Genomic DNA, 6318 nt, shown 5'->3' on the forward strand with positions numbered 1-6318 from the left:
GAAGGAGAACCGCTGTGTTGCACTGCAGCGTAGATTACATAAGAGTAGGACACACACACATTTTAGCAAATAATTATAGCCCACTTACTTTTTTTGGATAGATTCCTCAAGGTTTTTGTCACTGCGTTTTATTGTATCTTGTACAAGAGCTATTCATGCAGTAACTGTGTGTCCCGGCAGGAGAAAATGGCTAAAATGGTTGGACACTTTTATGCTTAGGCTGCACTATCACAGCTGGTGCCGGGGTGAATTGCTAGCCTAGATCTACAGAAAGCACACAGCACACTGACATTGTCCTTTTTTCTTCTTCTTTCTATTACAGTCGGCGCTAAATACCCTTCATATACTGATGAGGACAAGAGTAATTATATATTAGCATGAAATTCCTTTATTACAAACCTATTTCTTGTAGCACATCAAAGACAACCAGAGCTTCTGAGTTAAAAGGAAAGCATGTAGTAGATGTGATTGTAAAGAAATGTGTCTTTGTCTATCCTTCCAGGAAGGTTATCAACCCCAATAAAAGGTAGCATCGAACCTGTTTCTTGATTAGATTTAATTTTCATCAGTAACACTACAAATTGTGAGTTGGAAATCCGCCTCACTTCAGATGAGGCATTTTGATAACAAGACTGCTGCAGTTATTTAAATTGCACACTGCTGGACCATGAAAGCCAGTTATCCATTGATTATTGCTGTGCACGGTCTGACTGCGGCTGACCATGACTTTCCACCCGTCATGACTTTCCAAGTCGTGTCAGTGTTCTCTTCACACCAATATCTAAACTAAGAAGGTCAGTAGTCAAAATGCGTAAATAGCAACGGTCAATCGTAAACAATTCCATTCCTCCTGGGTTTTATTCTTAGCCTTTTCTATTTCACTAGCTGGGCCTGGCAGATCATTTTCAGTCTCACCTGTCTATCCTTACATTCCTCACTACTGGAGATGCAATGATAGGATAGCTCCCGTATAAGGGAAAGCTCTACTGCACATACAGATCTATACTCCCCTCATCCATAAACAAAAAACACCCAACCCCATGCAGTCCATTGTCACAAAGTTTAAGGTAGACGGGATACATTTGCTCCAGCAGGTGAAAAGGGAGAAGTAACAATGAATGTATAGCTATAGAAGGTGGAATTTCTTCCTTACTAGTTATGTGCACCACTGTGCAGGCGAGAGATCATCAAGGCATATAATCAGTAATCAAAATCCATGCTGGCTGTAATAGCCTTTGCCTGCTGGTAGATTGAATTTGAATGTGCCATAATGACTGGGTTTTGAAAGCCTTTCAAAGTTCTTAATCACATTGGGTAATTAAGATCACAGTCTTTAATGTACAGGCAGACATTCCACTGGTTACAGCTGCAACATTAGACTTAAGAATTAATGGAACTGGTAGTAGTTGCTTTACCTGTGGAAGCGTTTACAATCATACTGCATGTACGTTGCTCATGAAAAAGTAGTCCTCCCCCATCGGACTTTGGATGCTTTGAATTTGATGGATTGCTGAAATGAAATGTTCTTCAAGAACAACTCAGCAGGAGTTCAACTGTAGCACATGTCCAGGACACACTGTACGGCACAAACGCCTGGGTATCACTAGACCAAGCCAAGATCAATAGATTTGAAATTGAGCAATGGTCTGAGGAGTCTGCTCTGTATTTTCTCTGCACAAGAGGTGTGACCAACGGGCATAGTTCAAATGACTCTGTATACAATTGGATAGTCCTTCAACCAATCAGACCAAAGATCCGGGTCTGCTGTGCTTCGGTGGCATTCGGTGGCCGCTATGTTGAATGTAAAGAAGAAGCTGCTTGGTCGCTTCTCTGTCGTGATTGTGTTAAACCCACCAATAGTGCGCCAGGTAGATAAGCCAGTTTGCGATTGGTTCCCGCAAAATTGTGAACTGAAGCAGGATATTATTAATGTATCATTATATAATGTCAAATGTCACATAATTGCTTTCTTTTAACGTTACACATCATGTTGGCTGCTAAATTAGTATTGTAGGTTATGCCTGCTTACGGGACCTGCACAGGCATGGGCTATTGTTGCCCTGACAACAGCCCATTTGCCCTGATTGGATTAAATGCCCCTTTGGTGAACGTTTATTGCCAAATAGGTTTTTACATTCAATGAATTTGCCTTGATGTTTGGTGCATACAATAAACATATTATTAGCACAAGTACTGCAACAGTCAAGAACATAAATATATCATAGAAATATCCATACAATTGTATAGACTATACTATAAGACCTGCTTACTACAACTAATACCCAAATATGTAAAATAAAACTGTTTAAAATTGGAAAGTTGTGCTGTACATTTTTGTTCAGGATGTGCAAATATACAATAACATGACAGCAAACATGTTAAATTATACCTGCTAAACAGAAGCACGTTAAAAACACACCACAGTGCAGTACAGGCCGGACGCTAGCAGTCGTGTTGGTTTATCATTTTGAAATAAGTGTTTTTTTCTGCATGTGTTTACAAGTTCACTCGCTCTCACACCGTCTCACTCTCCCTGTTGAACTGGCAGCTCAAATTTAAATTCAGTAAATGTGATTCATAGCACTACAGGCAAACAATTACTGTGCATCCTGAGCTGCTCTGTAGGAACTGGAAAAGATCTGAGGAAGAAACTTCAACCCCGAGGCGCCAAGGTCAATCTGAGCAGTGCTGCTCTGGAGGGCAATACCACAGCGTTCTTTCCAATAAAAAGCTTGAATTAAAAATCCATTCAGGCGGCCACAATTGCATCCTCCTACGTTATCAGCTGTCTGATGTGATGAGTGACCCTGTGGTCATCACCCCAGCCATGGAGACCATCGATCCTGTCGTGGTGGTCAGCAGAGGGAAGGCAGCATTTCGCGTGCTGCTGCTACTGTGTTTATTGCTATTGCATCCCTCAGAGGAGAGCTTTAATGAGCTATGAGGACAATAAAGCTGTGACATGAACACACACACACACACACACACACACAAACATTGACTACTAGGGGCCGGGTGATCAAAGTATGTGAGTCACTAGAGAGAAGAAATCCTTTGTAGTCAATGGGTAATGAAGCTGTGGCAGAGATCAAGTGGAGAGGCAGAGAGGCTAACTGTAAGTCTCTAGAATCCAGAAAATCAGTGGCTCATTGAACTAGGGTCCTTCTGATTGGGGGGAGAGGGGTGGAAACCGGGATTGGGGGAGGGGGGGTGGAATTTTTGAATTTACAGCCCTTGAAGCCCAATGTATGCTTTTTTTGTGTGTGAAGCACTTTGTGACTGTCTGTAGAAGGTGCTATATCAAATAAATTATTTGTGATTGAAATTCCCCGAGAGACATCAGCTCTCACTAAATCAGACATTCAGATGTGGACAGACAAAATCAACAACACAAAAGTTTATTTCCACTGCAACTAGACCTCCAACATTATATATAGTGACAGAGAGATAGAGAACATGTGGAAAAAGAAGCCACAGTGGGGGAGGCTGCTGTCAAATAGACTGCGGTTCTTACACTTTTAATGAGGACCTGCTAAAACATACCTGTTCAACCACACCAAATCAGTTTTATAGTTTGTTATAGTTTATTTTATTTATTATGGGCCATCCACAATTTTAAACATACATGTTACCATTTGATGCATTGTACCAGAGTTAGCCACAGGATAATTTACATGTGCAGTCCATTGACACTCTCTAATGTATAAGTAGAAAATACTGTACTGTTGTGCTGGCATGAGCCTGTTACCATGGTTATCCATGACTCTGGCATAATTATATAGGAGATTGAAAGTTTAAGACGTAGAAATATTCCAAATAATTTGTGTCTGAGACGTTTTCTTCTCACTTACTTAGTGAAAAATAAACCTTAAATTCACATCCACTACTTCTCCCTTATTAAATAATCCAGAATCATAAAAAACTGCCTGTTCATAAAAGTCACATTTGAGTTAAGCACAGAGAAAGCCTTAGGATGATGATTTTAAAAACAGCCAGCCATTGTCAAAGTCTGCACATACTGTACATCATAACAATAGCTAGCTTTTAAAATTACACTTACACACACCTGCTACTTCACAATGTTTTGGTTGGTCTGCTTTGCGTACACCCCGCACACTAAGCATTTCAGGGTTTCCTTGGAAGCAGACCAGCGTAGCTTTCAGTGTTTTTCGCTTGTTCTACAACAGAGTTTGAATTGAACAGCTTTCACACCAGGCTATAAAACCCCACCAAAAGAGCACACATATCAGTTTGTCCGCACCAAACAGCTCTGGTGTGAAAGCAACCTGAGATATCTTAATGAGAACAGGCTTCATCATAAATTTGAAGTCCACAGCTGCATATTTGGGAATATTAGCCAGCAATAGCACACAAGCAGTTTAATAACACATGGGATAGTTGCGTTACATACTATATTGCTAAATGACAGAAATGCTTTGACGTTCATCCTGTTCAATCTCAGACTGCTCATTGCTTCGAGTGCCCAGGCTGGAGTATCATGTGTAATTAGGATGCCTTCAGCACTGCAGTGTTAAAACGGCAGGGAAATGTTGAACCCACAGACAGATGCAACCACAGAAGCTAATTTAAAGGAGAAACAGGTGTTCCATTCAAGCAATTTGAACATGGTTTGATTGTTGATTGGAATATTTCACAATCACGGATGGAAACAGCAAAGTGGTGATGTTGATTTATAAGGAGCAGTTTGCTAAATACTTCCATTAGGAAACACTTGAGCGCTATAAAGGTCATTTAGGCATATATGGATGCCTCCCATCATAATAAACATATTAAGCATTTCTGAATGATGAATGTGCTCTGTTTTCTTAGCTTTGGGAAATTCCTTCACATGAATTAAGAAGCATTAGACTTTCATGTGACTCCTGCACACACTCCTTTAGAGCAGAAGCGAGCTAGCCAGATCGAGATGTTTTGATGTGGAAGTTGTCAGGCTTCATTTACCCATCGGAGGGATCAATTTCCCCGCTAAATGTTTGACAAGCTTTAAAGTGCAAAGAAAATGTGCACTGAGCTAATGTTAATAACAGGGTCATGTAGTTCAGAAACAATGAAACAGTTTGATGTGATGGAAATGTATCATCAAGTAAAACAGAGATTAGATGAAGACATACTGATGCTTCAGTGTTTTGATTGTTGAGTAAGACGTGTCAGATCTCAGATATTCACATAAACGTGCATGTACTTTAACAATATTTTTTAAATATAAAATCAGAAAAAAACAATTGCAATTTGCATTTCAAAATCTGACCTATTTTTAGAACTAAATACACAATGATAGTATGCTCAACAATGATTTTGTCATTTACAAATCACATACCTTGTGTTAATCTATCGATCTAACCCTAGCCCGTCTATGTGGGAAAGGGTGAGAAGTTCATTTTCAACTCAATGAATTCAAAAATAATTGAGGGTGGAGCGCACAGTGCAAATCTTCCACCTGGTCATAACACCACACACACACACACACACCACACACACACACACACACACAACACACACACACACACACACACACACACACGTACCATATCATCTGTTTAATCTATTTAACTTTCTTTTTTCTTATGTGTGGTGTTTTAATTGTGTTGGCTGGTGTGTTGCATAGTTCAACTCAGAATTAAATATTTTTAAAGCTACACTGCGTAACATTTGCAATTGTTCATTTTCAAAATCAATGTTGCCCTTTCACACACTTGTCCTTCAAATATGAATTTTGACCACAACCCTCAATTTCACGTATTCCTGATTGCTTGAAACTTTACATTTGTGCTTGCATGACCTGGCGTAGACTCTCCATAGTCATGGGCCACCTTGAAATACGTTAGCCGGTAAGGGACATACAGGACACACTGCGCCGCCTTTTGGATTTTCATCTTACAGCTGCTACTAATGGATATCATGGCTTCCCGGCCCGGCAACTTTGATTGCGATACACATATAAATATATATATATATATATATATATATATATATATATATATATATCAACGCTAGATGGGAGAAATTCTTAAACAATGTAAAAAGTGAAAACACAATGTAAAAGTGAAAACAAAAGGAACATTTCTCCTTTTCCATCTTTTTTTTCCATTAAAATGACCTCATAAATTTGCTATATCATTTATGTATTTCAGGATGAAAAATGCAATGGATTTTTTTTTGCCATTTCCAAAACATGACAGTGGGTTTCTTGATTCCAGTGACAGTAAGTCTCCAAAAATCCACTGTGACAGGCTTCTTCTCCACAGGTTTTCAGCTGACAAACACCACTGCAGCATTTATGCTGACATCTTCAGAGGT

The sequence above is a fragment of the Etheostoma spectabile genome, chromosome 22 (genome assembly GCF_008692095.1).
Source record: "Etheostoma spectabile isolate EspeVRDwgs_2016 chromosome 22, UIUC_Espe_1.0, whole genome shotgun sequence".
Lineage (NCBI taxonomy): Eukaryota > Metazoa > Chordata > Actinopteri > Perciformes > Percidae > Etheostoma > Etheostoma spectabile.